Source organism: Pongo pygmaeus, chromosome 9 (assembly GCF_028885625.2).
Source record: "Pongo pygmaeus isolate AG05252 chromosome 9, NHGRI_mPonPyg2-v2.0_pri, whole genome shotgun sequence".
Lineage (NCBI taxonomy): Eukaryota > Metazoa > Chordata > Mammalia > Primates > Hominidae > Pongo > Pongo pygmaeus.
In genome coordinates this window covers 77,258,421-77,275,779 of record NC_072382.2, presented here as the reverse complement: position 1 = coordinate 77,275,779, position 17,359 = coordinate 77,258,421, and positions in this window count along the sequence as shown.

The following is a 17,359-nucleotide window of genomic DNA, read 5'->3' as shown; positions in this document are numbered from 1 at the left end:
CTGAAGCTACCCTGCCAGCAGACTTAAACTTGGGTCTGAGGGTTTAGAATTGGCCAGGGCAGAGGTGAAGCATTGCTCCGCTCCATGAACAGCAAAGGGAGTGAGGACAAGGCTGGCATCTCTTGGAATGAAGACCTCTCCCTGCCCTTCCACAGCCCCAGCCTCCATTTCAGTTCTACCTCTCCAGAGCATCAAAGGGAGAGACAACTATGCCTGCAAAGACCAAGCAGCAGCCTGGGAGAGGAGGAGGGGGCTGGAGGGAGATGTGGCTCGAGGGTGAGACCAGCCCCTCAGGCCTTTAACATCAGGCTAAGCCAGCAGCCTACAAGCTGCTCCCCTGCCCAGAGCCCCACCCCCAGGGCTCCCTGCAGGCGACGACAAGGATGAAGGGGGAGGCAGGGGGAGAGTCAAGAGCTCACAAAGGTTCTGCTGTGCTTGGCCAGGGCCTCTGCCAGAGCCAGCTTGCTTGCTTGCTTGGAGGGAAGGATCTGATTTAAAAAGGTGGTGGCCCTGGGGTTCACGGCCAGGCCTGCTGGCTGCCATCCTACACAGCAGCCCCACTCCAAACTCTCCATCCTGGGGCCTCCTCATTCCTCTTTACTTTGGTGTTCCCAGTTAGACCCAAGTAGGACTCCACAGCTTTGGGCAGAGGACTTACGAAGCAGCAGGGGCCAGTGCTCACACTTGGGACTCTAGGTCACTGGGGGACCTGCAGGACCAGCCTGCTGGGGACTTCATGGAGAAGGAGGTATGTGGAGGTGGCCCTTCACTGAGCACCTGCTGTATGCTGAACATTGGGCAGGGCACTTCATTTATGGGGTTCCCTTTTCATCCTTTAAGCAACAGTAGGTATTATTGTCTCCATTTTACAGATAAGAAAAGAGGGTCCTAGAAAGGATAAGGGGACTCACCCAGGGTTACACAGTGAGTCAGTGGTAGGGCTAGAATTCTAACTCAGGTTGGCCCCACCTGTGAATCTAATCTGTGCTTAACCCCTACACTGATTTGTGCAGGACATAACCCTGTCTTGCACGTGTCTGGCACAGAGTGAAGGTCCCATCATGTTGACTTTATCATGCACTTTCTCAGCTGGACCTGTGGGCCTCACAGCAACCCTTCGGGGTCAGTAATGCTTCTCTCGCTTTCATGATGTGGAGGCTCAAGCTTACAGAAGTTGAGCAACTTGCCCAAGGTCACACAGCTAGTCGCAGAGGGTCAGGGAAGTCGGGGAAGTTCAAAGAAATGTGGAGTAGAGTGGGTTTGCCCAAGGAATGACAGGAATGTTCAAGGAACTGAAAGCTGGAAGTGTCTGCGGAAGCTGCAGATCTGCTGGCAAGCAGTGGGGCTGCTTATGGAGTAGTGAGCCCAGGCCCTGGAGTAGGGTGCTGGGGCACTCTCACCCAGCAGAAGAGCAGCCATCAGACACCTGGCTTGGGACGCCTGCCTGGTCCCTTGTGTTACTTGGAAATGTCAGTAAGAAGGGCCCTTCACCGGGCATGTTTCTCTTCTGTCAGATGAGGGCTGCTAAATGAGGTCTTTGATTTTACTGTTCAGCGGTGGCATCTTTCTTTAAAATAGTCTTGGCCGGGCACGGTGGCTCACACCTATAATCCCAGAACTTTGGGAGGCTGAGGCGGGTGGATCACCTGAGGTCAGGAGTTCGAGACCAGCCTGGCCAACATGGTGAAACCCCAGTCTCTACCAAAAATACAAAAATTAGCGGGGCGTGGTGGTGTGTGCCTATGGTCCCAGCTACTCGGGAGGTTGAGGCAGGAGAATTGCTTAAACCCAGGAGGTGGAGATTGCGGCGAGCTGAGATCACACCACTGCACTCCAGTCTGGGTGACAGAGTGAGACTCTTGTCTCAAAAAAAAAAAAAAAAGTCTTAAGCTGAACTTTATTCATTCGCCCACTCAACAAATATTGAGACTTTCAAGGCACCTGGAACATATGGTTGACCAGACTTCTTCCTGCTTTGAGTGTCTCTGACATGCGTTACAGAAATTAAGGGTCCCTACCCCTCCACTTAGGGTAGGAATGGGCCACCTGGGCTGCTGTGGGCCCATGCCTTCATTTGGGAGCTCCTTAACCATGGTGCTCAGCTGAAAGGTTCCCTGTCAGAGCTGAGTATATTCATATACTCACAATTGGCCATTTCACTGATTGGGTGGGGAAGGCCCAAAGAGTGGGCCAAACCCTGGGTCCCCTGAAGCAGCCTCTTTATGGCATCATTCATCAAAGAGGCTTTGTGCAATCGGAGGAAACTGGGTGTGTCCATGAGGAGAGAGAAGCAGCGAGGAGGCAAGAGTGAGCAAAGCCCTCCAGGCGGGAAAGAGGCCCATTTTGCAGAGGCCAATCCCCTCCCTCCGCCTGGCAGAGCCTTCCTAACAACTTTCCCTCCTCCACCCACACCCGCCAGCCTCTGCCCAGAGCCAGGGTGTCAGCTTGGGTTTGGTGACAGCAGCCCTGAAGGAGGTGTTGGATGGTTGAAGCCCTCCATTGTAGCAGCTCTGGCATCTTCCACGAGCCCAGCCTCACCAAGTTGTCCTCTTGCCAACTGGAGAGAGGCTGGCTCCTGAGGGATCCTCTCCAACTAGGTAACTCGATTCCCTGCAGCCCAGCACCAGCCTAGCTCTGCCCACCAGAGCCGGAGCTCTGAAGAGTTTACCTCCAACATGGCAGTAGCAGTTTTCAAGGTCAAGGAGGGTGGCCACCAGGAGCTCCTGAGCCAGGGTGCATGGGGAGAACACAGGGCTGGCAGGCCAGGTTCTAGCTCCAGCTCTTCACTAAACTTGCTGTGTGTCTTTGAATATATCACCTCCTCTCTCTGGACCTCAGTTCTCATAAAAGGGAGCCTGACAGAAAGTCCCCAAGTGCTTACAGATGGACTGGCCAGGGTCTTCTTGGTCTGCAGCATCCCTTTCAAATAAAGATCTGACTATTCTGGGCCTGGTGATCAGGGTGCCCAATGGCTGTGAGTCCCCCTCACCTGGCCTCTGGCCTTTCCAGTGGTAGAGAGAGCAGGGGCCGGCAGCTGCTGTCTTTGTTCTCAGCCTCTCTCAGAAGTCAGAGAACATTAGAAATTCAGTGGAACTGCACTGGGTGAGGCTTCCACTTCCCTCAGGGTAACCAAGTGAAACTGGATTTTTCTCCACAACTATGAGAAAGCTTAAGAACAAGCTAGATATAGGATTCCACTTCGCATCTGAATCCCTCAATTGACAAAAACCAATGTGTGAGTGATATTGTGAAATGACCCTTTTGGCTTTCTCCCCTAGAATGTTACTACCATACATGTAAAGCATACTATTGTAATTTCACCTACGGTTCACTGTTCACTGCCTTTTCATAAGGACCAACTGGACTTTATTGAGATTATGCTTTTCCCATCTTGGGCATCAAAAATTTATTTTACATGAAGTAGTGGTGCAATAGTACACGACAGTTTTTCTTTTTTTCTTTTTTTAAATTTTTTTTGAGACGGAGGATGGAGCCTTGCTCTGTCTCCCAGGCTGGAGTGCAGTGGTGTGATCTCAGCTCACTGCAACTTCTGCCTCCTGGGCTCAAGCAATTCTCCGGCCTCAGCCTCCTGAGTAGCTGGGATTACAGGCACCTACCATCATGCCCGGCTAATTTTTGTAGTTTTAGTAAAGATGGGGTTTCACCACGTTGGCCAGGCTGGTCTCGAACTCCTGACTTTGAATTTCTGGCTGATCTGCCGACTTCGGCCTCCCAAAGTGCTGGGATTACAGGCGTAAGCTACCACGCCCGGCCTAGTACATGATAGTTTTTCGAGTAACTTTTCACAAAGTCTAATATGTATTCAGAATAATCACACTCCTAAATGTACAGCTTGATGCCTTACCACTAAGTGAACACACCATGGAACCACAGAACATCATGATAGTTCTTTTTTTAAGGTTTTTTTTGTTTGGTTTTTTTTTTTAGCAAACTAAAAAAGCTGGTAACTTTACGCTGGTCACCTCCTTTTCATTTAAATTTTACCAGTTGGTAAAATCTAGAATTTGGAGATGTTCTGGGCTAGCTGATCTAATAATGTTCCATGTAGTGCTGCTGGAGCCCTTGGAGCCATTATCTTCTGTGACACACCAACCAGAGGGAAGCAGACGTGGGCCAGGGACCCTCTCCACCCCATCTCAGGAGATAGGAAGAATCTGGCCAAAACATCCCCTCCAGATTCAGCAGAGTTGGCTGCTGGATGCCAGGGCCAAGGGGCAGTGAGGAGAAGTGGCTTTGGACGGGAGATGCTGGAGGATGAAACATTCCTCCCACTCAGGCCTCTCTTGCAGCCTCTTTTCATCAGCCATTACTTTTCCCTTCCACCCACCCACCCCAGGGGCAGGTCTTCCGGACACCTAGGAATCCTCAGGTGCACGTTGTGCATCACCATTGCCATCCCCTCACCCCCCACTCAATTCTCAAGTCACAGCTCTGAGACCCAGGAAGCATCCTCTGACCCTTTTTTTCCCTATTGATAATGGAGAAACCCTGGCACCTTTCTGAAAGGCTATGAAAGTTGTTCAAAATCACACAACAGGCTGGGAATCCAGGAGGCCACATCTGCTCAACCAAGGCAATGCACATTTGTCAAGGACTTGCTTTGTACCCAAACATAGATCAAGGTGATTCTAAGAAAGAAGACCCTTTCTGTTCAGTGAGTCTTAAGTACTATTATGCTCAATAAATATGTGCCTGGCCCTCACTAGGTGTTGACCATTCATGCATTCAGCAAATATTTTATTGAACAGTCTCTCTGTGTCACTAGGCTGAAGTCACTATCTTTGGGGAGTTCACAGCCTGGTTGGAGAGATGAGACCAGACAAAATATCTACAGTCAAAGCTAGACAGTGATCACAGTAATGAGAGTGGAATACAGGGGAAAGGGGAAGGAAGCATCACATGAGGTTGCAGGGAGCATGGAAGGCTCCTCAAAGCCATGCATTTGAATTTTCCCTCGATGAATGAATTGTGTTGCACCTACTCAACTAACTTAGCATCCCAGCGTCCCCAGAAGGCTCCTCTCCTGCTAGCCTTACTGAGTTGGCCAGTGTCCAGCTGGGCCTTCTGCTGAAAATAACGGCCCTCCTGCCAAGAGTAGCCCTCACTTAGGGGCTTGCTGTTATGCAATTTAAACATTTAGTTGTACATGTATACAGTTTAGAAAGTCTGTAAGGCTCGTAATGGAAAGCAGCAGTCCTCCTGCACCCCTCCCACAACACACACACACACACACACAGACACACTTTTCTGCTTGACACACGCTACTGCTTTTGACTCTAAATTATTTGCTTATACTACTACTTCCTGATTTTTCAGTTTCTTTCTCTTTCTCTCTTTCCCCTTACTCTCTCCACACTCACATGCATATTTTGTGTCTCCCTACTTCCTCCTAGTATCACAAGTTTGATTGGAATAGTATTCATGTTTTCATTATTAGGCTACGTAAATGCTATTGACAACTGGGCCGTGCAGTATTCTATAATTATTTTTCCTTTCCTGCATAACAATTGTGGTTATGCATATCTCCTTTCAATATGTTTAAATGCATTGGCTAGTCTACCGATTTCATCTTCCTGAAGAAGTCCCTCCCAGAGTCTTCCACCATGTCCCATTAGGATGAATTGTCTTCTATTGCACAATAGAATAGAATGGCCTGGGGATTCCTTTGCCCCTATCCTTTGTTACATTTTCTTTTCCTTGGATGCCATGTTTTCCTCTTTCTTGGTTAATTCCCTCATTTCTGCTGAAGCACATCCTCCAGAAGCTTCCTCAGGAAGCATGCAAAGATAATTCACATGACTAGAAATATATTCTTTCTTCACCGTTGATCATCAGTTGGCTGGGTGGAAATATAACTTTCTGGGATGGAAATATAACTTTCTTCAGAATTTTGGAGACATTTCCCTATTGTCTCCTAATTCCCATCTTGCTATTGAGAAATCCAATGATATTCTGATTCTTAATCCTTTGTATGAAGGCTTCTTATTTATTCTTCTATCTGGAAACTTTTATGATTTCTCTTTGTTACCAAGATTCTAAAATTTTGATGTCTTGGTGTGAATCTATTTTCATGCATTGTGCTGACTCCTCAATGGGTTATTTCAATCTGAAACTCATGTATTTCAGTCTCAGACATTTTCTCTAATCCCTCTTTCTAGAATTCCTGTCATTTAGGTGTTTAATCACCTTCACTAGCCCTCTAATTAGCTTGTCTTTGCTGTTTTCTGTCTCTTCCTTTTCCCTATATTTTCTCAAATTTATCTTCCAACCATTCTTTTGAGTTTTTTTCATCTTTGGCTATTGTATTTTTAATTTCCAAGAGTTCTTTTTTGTAGCATCCCATTCTTGTTTATGGATGCAATATCTTATCTCTTAGGACATTAATTATAGTTTTCTTTTAAGTCTTCAGCTTTTTGCAGCAATATCTTATTTCTTAAGATGTTAATTATAGTTTGAAGTCTTCAGCTTTTTGCATAGTTGCCATCTTCTAAGTTCCTTTCCCCCTATTCTTTTGACTTCTTTTTTAATTAGAGGCTTTTCTTAAATGCTTACTCATCCTTTGCTGTCTGCTCGTATTTAAGAATGAGACATTAAAACAGATTTGATACCCTCTGAACATGATTGGGGCTGTGCACATGATTGGGCCATTCCATGTCTTTTATTTTGTGCTAGTCAAAAGAAAACCTCCTCCAATCTCCTGCCTGAAGCATTCTATGTATCCTGTCTGGAGTATTAGTATTTTGCCAGGAGAGAGAGTATCTGGAAGTCTGATTGTTTTCCAAGCAATCTTTCTGTTTTTAGCCTCCACCCCGCCCCCCTCCGACCCACCCACTTTCCAGAAGTACCTGGTACAACCAACTCCTGAACCATTTGGGGGTTTAACAGTGTAAATTGGGCTGATTTTCAACTTTCTTTATTGCCTTTTAGGATTTAATCAATTATCATTCTTTGCTGGCTGTGTCTGGTTTCCAATATTATGATAAATCCCTTTACTGTTGTTTTAGTTGGTTTCAGGGAAGACCATAGTGCGAGTTCCACTTGCTATCTTTATTCTAGTTCAATTTTTAAATGGGCAGCAACAACACATTTCAGAGCAGGAAGTCTCTGTTTAAAGTTATAAACATTAATAGAGACTGTAACCAGAATATGGAAAAGGGCCTAGAGGGGCCCTTCCCCACAAGTTTTTTACCTGCTAAGACTCCTGGCTCTAAAAGCCCAGGTCAAAAGCCACTCCTTGCGATGCCTTCCTCAGTCTGCCCAGCTTGTATTTGTTTTATTCAAGTTAGGCCAACTGAGTGATAGACATTACAGTACTTTATAGACATTATTCCATTTAAACCTTTACACTCTAAAGTGATAGACGTTTGGAGAGGTGGATGCACTGATCAGGATCCCACAGCCTTCCTGCCCACTTCACAGGTAGAAAACTGAGGTGGTCCCATGGCCAGAGCTAAGAAAGGCGGTGCTGATTCCTGGGCCCCCGCTGCTCATGGCGCCCTTTGGCATCACAGTAGGCCAAGGGCAGCTCACTCTTAGGTGGCCCCAAGAATAACGGGGACAGTTTACATTTACTGAGATTGTAACAGCCCAAGGGGTTCACCTTGCCTGCTGCCTGGACAGAGCCGATTCTTCAAGACAGGGGAATTGCAATAGAGAAACAGTAATTCACGCAGAGCTGGCTGTGCGGGAGACCAGAGTTTTATTATTACTCAAATCAGTCTCCCCAAGCATTGGGGAGCAGAGTTTTGAAGGGTAACTTGGTGGGTGGGGGGAAGACAGTGTGCCAGGAGTGCTGATTGGTCAGAGATGAAATCACAGGGAGTGGAAGCTGTCTTCTTGTGCTGAGTCAGTTCCTGGGTGGGGGCCACAAGATCAGATGAGCCAGTTTATTGATCTGGGTGGTGCCAGCTGATCCGTCAAGTGCAGGGCCTGTGAAACATCTCAAGCACTGATCTTAGAGCAGGTTAGAGAGGGTCAGAATCTTGTATCCTCCAGCTGCATGGCTCCTAAACCATAATTCCTTATCTTGTGGCTAATGTTAGTCCTGCCAAAGCAATCTAGTCCCCAGGCAAGAAGGAGATCTGCTTTGGGAAAGGTCTGTTACCATCTTTGTTTAAACAATAAACTATAAACTAAATTTCTCCCAAAGATAGTTCAATCTATGCTTAGGAATGAACAAGGACAGCTTGGAGGTTAGAAGCAAAATGGAGTCAGTTAAGTTAGATCTCTTTCACTGTCTCAGTCATAATTTTGCAAAGGCGGTTTCAAGATCTCTCAGTAAATGACAGACCTGAGACTTAAACTCAGGTCTCTACCATGCAGCCCTTCTGACATAATTGCTGACTTTGAGGAGCCCCAAAGGTAGAGCTCATATTTTGGTGAAAAAATGGCACATGGTACTGCAGAGTCAGCCCTGGGCACATACAAGGAGCACCAAATGGGGGTGAAGGAGTGGTGTGCAGTTCAGAGGAAAGAGGGCTTCCTCCCAAATGACCAGGGCTGCCTTTGCAGAGGTGGTGGCATCTGAGCTCATCACTCCAAAGGTTCAGGATGGCTTCTTTCCTTGCCTAGGGGTTGGGCAGTGACAGTGAATAATAATGATGGTGGTGGTGAAGTTAGTAAAGCACTTTTACTCAGATCTCTTTGATTTTACAGAACCTTGTGGGCTGAATGTTATCTCCACTTTAGGCAAGATAAAATCAAGGCACAGAGAAGTTAGTCACCCAGCAGGAAAGCCTGGGCTTCAGGGTTCAAGTCCCTCCCTTCCAAGTCCCCGCTCTCTGCTCTCTGCTTTAACTAGGCCGAGGGAGAAGCTTCCTATTCCAAAGCATCTCTTCACCAGTGCTTCACAACATGTGGACTATTTCGTTGTTTTAAAGAGCTGATTTCTGGGTCCCATCTCAGACCTACTGCGTCTCTGGGAGATGGGGCCCTGAAATCTGCATTTTAACAACTGTCCCCGTGATTCTTGTGGTCACCTAAGAGTGAGCTGCCCTCGGCCTACTGGGATCCTGAAGGACGCCGTGAGCAGCGGAGGCCCAGGAATCAGCACCGCCTTTCTTAGCTCTGGCCATGGGACCACCTCAGTTTTCTGCCTGTGAAGTGGGCAGAGTCGAGACTCCGAGGGTGCCGCGCCCCGGCTGCCGCCCCGCCAGCACAGGCGAGCGCCACACCTGCGTCTCTCCCAGGCTCCCTCCCTTCTCCGTCCCGCCCGCCCGGGTGGAAGGAAACAGCTGGGGGCTCTTCTTTTCCAGGCTGCGGTCGCCTCCTCTTCCGTTGCGGACGGGCCGAGGTTGGGGGCTCGGGGCCGCTTTCCGCACGCGCCGACCCCCGCCGGGGACCGCAGGGGACCCGAGTGCGCAGCGCTTCCCGCCCGCCGGGCAGCCTACCCCACCCCGCCTGCCCCACCGGCAGCCCATAAATATTCCCGAGGCCCGGAGGGGGCAGAAAACGCCTTTCCAGCGCGTCTTCTGGCCCCGGCCCACCTTTCCACGCGCGGAACCCTGCGAGGAGAGGCCTGGACACCCGTCAGTACCGCGCCCCCAAACCCTCGCCCTGCGCAGCCTGAGGGCGCAAGCGTGGGCCTTGTGGGGCGGGCATGGGCAGGGCAGGCAGACACAGACCCAGGGTGGGAGCTGGGGGAGGGTGCCCCACTCAATCTGGGGCTCAGGGAAGGCGTCCTGGAGGCATTTCAGCTAAGCTCTGAAAGATGAATAGATATGATGGACGGAGGGAACAGAATATGCAAAGACCAACAGGGGGCAGTTGGAGAAATTCCAAATACTGTGTGTTGTTGAAACACTGAATTCAAGGTGTAGTGGCTCAAGATGGGGCTGGAGAGAGTGGGGAGAGCCAGTCCCGAGCAGGTCCTTGGAAAACCATGCTGGAGGATGGGCGACTCTGAGGGATGGTAAGCAGGACCCTGACTGGCCAGTAATTTGCTTTCCGGGAAGGCCACTCTGGCTGGTGTGGGAGGGGGACTGCGGGAGTGGCAGGGAATGGGTGAGGAGGCTGTAGGCAGAAGTCACAGTGCCTGCACCCAGGTGACACGAGAGGGAATGTCTCCCTCTTGCCAACCCTCCTCCTTCCTCATTAGTCCAGCTTGGACCCTCTTCCAAGGCCTCTGTCAGTGCCCCACTCACCACCTCCAGGAAGTCTTCCCTGCTCCCTCAGGGTCTCAGAACGCCAAAGCCTGTATCTGGTTATTTGCTCCCTTGTCTTTGGAATTAATTTGTGTGTGTCAGCCTTCAAGGGAGCCGAGCATGGTGATCAAGGCCACCCGAGAACCCCAGTTCTACTGCAGACATGTGACCTGGGAAAGTCTTTCATTCACTCTGAGCCTCACTTTCTTCCTCTGTAAAATGGGGAGAATGATCCCTCCATTGAAGGATTCTATATGCCTGGCATATGATGTATGCTCAGTGAGTGAGCTTTTTCTCCATTAGAGTTGGTCAGCCTGGAAACCAGACAAGGGCCCTTTGAGTGTCTCCTGAAACTTCTCCAGGGCTTTTAGATAGAAGTAACAGGGGATAGCAGCAATTTTAAGGCCAAGGATTGGAATACCGGAGTCCCTGTGTAACTTCAGGCAAGTCAGGGCCCCACTCTGGATAACAAATGGGCAGGCAGGAGGACCCCTACAGTCCCCACTGCTGCTCTTTTAGGCATTCCCTTTCTGTCGGAGTTCCTTGGGTTTCCTTGGGAGGCAGAGGCACCTGGAAGACCAACCCAGAGCTGAAGATCTAAGATGACATATTGGCAGGGTCCTGGCTTGGAGCAGCTGCAGCAGGTATCCAGGCATGGGAGCAGGCATCTTGGGCACAACAGGATCAGATGCAGGTGAGCAAAGCTGTGGGATTTGGGTAGGTCCCAGATGAAGGAGCCATGAGTGGTGTCAGCACACCCTTCTCTTTGCCCGGATGAAAGTCCAGTGAGCCACCCATGGTTATGCGGCAAGCTCATGGCAAGGCATTTTGGCTGACAGGAAGAGCAGGAACAAAGTGGTCAAGACTCCCATGTTCAACACAGGTGACCTAAGTCTGTAATGAGGTAAAGCACGGGAAAACATCTAGTCCAATGGCGCATAGTAGATGCTTAATAAATGCAAATGTATTGAACACCAGACCTTATGCTGAGAAGCAATGGGTCACACACAGTCTCTTCCCTTGAGCTCAGAGCCTGGGGAGGGCAAGAGATGGGTACAGAAACATTCCTGGCCTATGCAGGGATAAAGGACAGTGCAGGAACTATGGGGACCCAGAGGAAGATGGGATTGAACTTTTACCGAGAGCAGGCTCTGTGCTCAGTAGTGAACTAGGGGAGAAAGGTATATTAAGGAAGGCTTCATGGAGGAGGTGACTTTGCACTGGTACTTTTTGTTTTGTTTTGTTTGAGATGGAGTCTTGCTCTGTTGCCCAGGCTGGAGTGCAGTGGCACCATATCAGCTCACTGCAGTCTCCACCTCCCAGTTTAAGCGATTCTTCTGCCTCAACCTCGGAGTAGCTGGGACTACAGGCGTGTGCCACCACGCCTGGCTAATTTTTGTTGTTTTAGCAGAGACAGGGTTTCACCATGTTGACCAGGCTGGTCTCGAACTCCTGGCCTCAAGTGATCCACCCGCCTCGGCCTCCCAAAGTGCTGGAATTACAGGTGTGAGCCACCACGCCCGGCCTGCACTGGTTTTTAAGCCAAGAAGGCAGAGAAAGTTATTTCAAGCAGAGGCAAGAATATATATCGGGGGCCAGGCGCGGTGGCTCACGCCTGTTACCCCAGCACTTTGGGAGGCCGAGGTGGGTGGCTCACGAGGTTAGGAGTTCGAGACCAGCCTGACCAACGTGGTGAAACCTTGTCTCTACTAAAAATACAAAAATTAGCCGGGAATGGTGGGGTGTGCCTGTAATCCTAGCTACTCGGGAGGCTGAGGCAGAATTGCTTGAACCTGGGAGGTGGAGGTTGCAGTGAGCTGAGATCACATCTTTGCACTTCAGCCTGGGCGACAGAGCAAGACTCCATTTAAAAAAAAAAAAAATATATATATATATATATATATATATATATATATATATATATAGCTCCGTGCAAAAGTAATTGCGGTTTTTGCCGTTGAATGTAAAGGCAAAAATCGCAATTTTGCACCAACCTAATACAAAGCCACAAGACTGGGGAAAGTATGGAATGTTTAAGGAGCTGGTGAGTATTTTGCTGTATACGAAATGGGGCATCAGAGGTCAGCAGAGGCCCGGATGGGAAGAGCCTTGAATGCCAGCTAAGGAGCAAGTATGGACTCCAAGGGCAGTGAGGAACCATGAAAGGTTTCTGAGCAAGAGAATGATGTGGTCAGAATCCATTACAGAAGGAAGCATCTTGCATTCATCGAGCCATCTGGAGAGACCTGGGGGTGGCGGGGAGGGAACTGGGCCTGTGGGCCCAGGTAGGAACTCTTAGCTGTGCTTCAGTCCACTGGGATTTATTTAGGTCAGAGCCGGGCTCCTGGGACTGGTGGCCTCTTCCCACATGGACAGTAGGTGGCGCTGCAGCTCTGTGTATGCAGCCTTCAGGGCGCCACTACCTGCCCTCACCTAAGTGGGTCAGACCCCTTGTCCCGCTTGGCCCTGGGGCTTGGGCCCCATCTCCAGAGATGAGGCTTAGAGGGGTAGGGTGGGGATGGGCTTTGCTCCTCCTCCTCCAGAAGCAGGGAAGGCCACTTGCTTTACAGAGCCACAGGATGTGTGAGTAGAGAGGGCCTCCAGGGATTTTCTGGCCCATGTCCTATTTCACATGTAGGTAAACTGAGGCCCCCAAGGGGGAGGGGCTTGCCTGAGTCACTGAATGGGTTAGTAGCTCAGGGGTGGTTCCAGTGCCTGATGTGGGAGGTCATCCCATCCCTTCCCCCTCCTAAACCCTCCCGTTTGCCTCCTCTTGCCCTCCCCATTAACCCCTCTCCTCTCGGTTCCCGCCATCTACCCGGCCTGGACCACTGTCCCAGCCTCCTCACAGAGGGCTGTGTTGTCTCTTCCATGCCTGCCTGTACCTTTTCCCACCCCATCCATCCCCCACCCAGCCCAGGGATTTTCCCTCACACACAGATCCAACCATCACCCCCCGGTTAAACCCTTCCCTGCCCCCATCATCCCTAAATGCTGCTTAACTGATGCGGATCTGCTCTGGGCTCCCAGGCCCCTGCTCACCCTGGCCCTCATGACTTGTCCGTGCCGATCCTACTGTCTCACTCTTACTCACCTTCCATGACTCAGTGGGGTCCTCCAAGGTATGGGGGCTTAGGTGCCCCTTCTGGGCTGCCACAGCTGTGACCACACTATGTGACTGAGGGTCCCTGCGCCCATCTTCTTTGCTGAATCACCCAGAGCGCCTCCAGGGTGGGGACTCTGGCACCTGATTCACATTGCTCCCCGTGGCATGGGGCTTGGCCCCCATGGGAGCTTTGTGCTGTCCTTTTGGATGAATGACTGAATGACAGGTGCACTCTGAGAGGATCCTTACCAGATCATGGTACACCGCAATGGGCCAGGCACTGTGCTGGTACTTCCATGCACAGCCTCACAATCCTAACAACAGCTTGGTGGGGTCACACTGGAATTACTAACTCTGTTTTGCAGAAGAGAGTGAAGCACAGAAAGGAGAGGTGATTTGCCTAAAGTCACACAGCAAGTGGGTGATTAGAAACCAGGCTCAACAGGCTGCCTGGCATAGCAAGGCCTCAGACAGCTAAAGGGATGGGCTCAGCATGGTGAGACTGCTCCCAGGAGCTACAGGGCAGCAGGGGCCAAATCTCCCAGAGTCTGAGCAAAGCTAATGTGGAGCTATCAGGAGGCCACTCAGGTGCCTGGGCCCTCAAGAAGTCAGGTTCCCTCCCTGTTTTAGAGCATGGGAAGTCTCCAGTTGTTCCAAGTCAGGCAAGGACCTGGGCACACTTGAGTACCAGAAGCACTTCTGTGGCTGCTGTGAGGTAGAGACCAGCAGCTGGAGGCCAGCCAAGAGGCCGACCCAGTGATCCAGGGAGAGGCAAGGCCCAGTGGGGCAAGCAGCACATGGTCTGGGATCAGGCCCGGCCAAAATATTAATACCGAGGCCTTTCAAGGGGCCCTGTCGTCAGTAGGCTGGGTGTCTGGAAGCAAGAAGTAAGCAGTGATGGGCTGCCCATGAAGATAGGTGGGCAGAATGTGGTAATGAGCTGGGTGCAGTGGCTCATGCCTGTAATCCCAGCACTTTGGGAGGCTGAGGTGGGCGGATGACTTAAGCCCAGGAGTTGGAGACCAGCCTGGCCAAGATGGCAAAACCCCATCTCTACTAAAAATACAAAATTTACCTGGGAGCAGTGGCATGCACCTGTAGTCCCAGTTACTGAGGTGAGAGGATTGCTTGAGCCTGGCGGGTCGAGGCTGCAGTGAGCCGAGACTGCACCACTACACTCCACCTTGGGTGACAGAGTAAGACTCTGCCTCAGAAAAAAACAAAACAAAACAAAAAAACCATGGTAACAAACTGCAAATATTTGTTGCAGAAAAACCCAGGAGCATGGAAGGGCAAAAGCAGAGGCCAGCAGAGTGGGCTCAGGCTTCTAGGTCACTGTACCGATGATGGGAGTGTCCTCAACTTGCTGCATGACCTTGATCTTATCCCTGTTCCTCTCTAGGCACCAATAAAGGAAATTTTAGCCTGAAGTCCCCCAAGGGGCCTCTGTATCTGGGTGCCCAGTCTTGATGCTACATAGAAGTCAAAGGTAGAAGGGCCTTTGGTGTCTCAGGCTCAGAGAGGGTTGGGCCTGCCCACATCCCACAATGAACACAGGCCCAGAACCAAGAACTCCTGAAAAGTCTGACTTGGTTACGGCACAAAGCACACTCCCTCCTGTTCTTCCAAGGCAAGTGTTCAGATCCTTTAGGGAGCCCTTTGGTGGTCATTTGGTGCAGCCTCTTTGGCTGGGCAGCTGCAGCTTCTTTTGTTTTTTTGGAACAGAGTCTCGCTGTGTCTCCCAGACTGGAGTGCAGTGGTGCAATCTCGGCTCACTGCAATCTCCGCCTCCCAGGTTCAAGCAGTTCTCTGCCTCAGCCTCCCAAGCAGCTGGGATTACAGGCACCTGCCACCACGCCTGGCTAATTTTTGTATTTTCACCATCTTGGCCAGGCTGGTCTTCAACTCCTAACCTCGTGATCCACCAGCCGCAGCCTCCCAAAGTGCTGGGATCACAGGCTTGAGCCACTGCACCTGGCCCATCTTTTTTTTCTTTTGAGACAGAGTCTTGCTCTATCACCAGAGTGGAGTGCAGTGGCACTATCTTGGCTCACTGCAACTTTTGCCTCCTGAGTTCAAGTGATTCTCCTGCCTCAGCCTCCTGGGTGGCTGGGATTACAGGCACCCACCATCACACCCAACTAATTTTTGAATTTTTAGTAGAGACTGGGTTCACCATGTTCACCAGGCTGGTCTTAAACTCCTGACCTCAAGTGATCCACCCACCTCGGCCTCCCAAAGTGCTGGGATTATAGGCGTGAGCCACCATGCCCGGCCTACAGCTTCATCTTTATTCCCAGGAGGAAGCACTCAGGTTGCCTTCCGGGTGAGCGTGCTAAAGAACTTCCTTTAGTCTACCCTGTGCCCTAGCTGCAGCCATCCTTCTTGGGGGTGTGTTTGGGGCAGGACGGTGTGGGGAGTTGCTGGGGAGTGTCTGCTTGGTGGTGATGCCCAGTGCAGTCTGATGCCCACCTTGCCATCACCACCCCTGCCAGCATTACACCACTTGGTGAGGTCAGCCTCTTGCTGGGAGGCTACCTCTTACGGGTCCCTTGGGGTTGTGGTCAGGGCTTCTCCTTGACTCAGCCAAGGGGTCCAGCCACTTCTGGAGGGTAAACCTTTCCCCTGGGTCATCAGTCTCAGAGCAGGGTGACTCTTCCAAGCACCACCCAGTTCTGAACAGCAGGGCCTCTGGCACTGGTCCTTAGCTGTGGGCTGCAGTGAGAGTCCCTGCTGGTTTCCTGGTGGGAAAAGTCAGATTGGCCCCTGGGATGGTGCCGCCAACTCATGCCAGGGGACATGAGGGGTAAAGCATCATCCCAGCTCGAGTGGGGAAGTCAGGCAAGTATTAGCATGCCCCAGAGCCTCTCCTGCTGCCTCCGGTCCTGCCTCATCCCTGAAACTCCCACTCCCTGCCCAGGGAGGTGTGGGGAGGGTGCTGCTCACGAGAGGAGATACACTTTTACTGAGCCCCTGCCTGGTGTAAAGGCCTCCTCCACCAGAGTCCTCATAGCCGCTCCGTGAGGTGTTACCATCCCCATCAACCAGCTGAGATCCTGAATTGCCAAGCCACTAAAAGTGGAATCAGCACTTGAATGTCTTTCAGAATCCAGTTTCTCACCTTTTCCTAAGCTGTCCTTATCCATGCATAGGGAAGCAATATTCATTCATTGTTTTTTTCTTAAAGTGACTCTAACTGGTAGGAATAACTAACACATAGGAGTGACTCAATCAATACTTCTTGTGAGCAAATGAACTAGTTCTTAGGACTGGGAGCTGCTGAGATGACCTGCCCTTCTTGGCATTCAGCACCGGCCCTGTTGGAAACCACACTGTGTGGAGAGAGCTGGTGATGCGAGGAGAGGCTCTGCTCGGGTACCTGTGGGCAGAGCATGCTTGTTCCCACCACCTTTGAGATGTAGGCGAAGCAAATCTGAGGAGCAGGAAGACAACTGGGGATTAGGGTGGGGCCTGAATTAGTTAGTGGAGGGTGTCCCTTCTTCGAGTTCCTGTCATCTCTCTGTACTCCCTGCCCTGCTGGGATGTAGCCCTGGAGCCCCTCTTCTCCTACAGACTCAGCCTCCTCCAGGAAGCTTCCTTGCACTGGAGCCTGGATTGGGCCCTGCTCTGGGCTCCCCAGCCCTTGTGAATTGTTGTGACACAAGTTCCACGTTGTCATCGACTAGTTATGTGGTTGTTTCCCCATCAGACCAGGAGTTCCTGAAGGCAGGGAGTTGTTTGATTCCTCTCTGAGTCTGCAGCTCCCATGACAGGGCCGGAAGGAAAGGTTGTTGAATGAATGAATGAATGAATGAATGAATGAATGAGTAAAACAAGCAGTGCAAATATTCCTAGCCTGCAAGCCTTGGGCTTCAGTTCTGCCACCAGCTGGCAAAACCCCATTCGACTCTGGTTTCACATGCCCGGTCTGTACTCTGTGGCCATGGGACCCTTCAGCTGCCCCTGAGAAACAGGTAACGAGGGAGGGGCTAAGTGCCACTGGCAGATGCTCAGCTTGAAGCTGCCTCCCTGTGCTTGTCCCCTCAGCCTGAGCCCCGCCTACTGAGGGTGGAGGAAGGGCCCGTCAAAT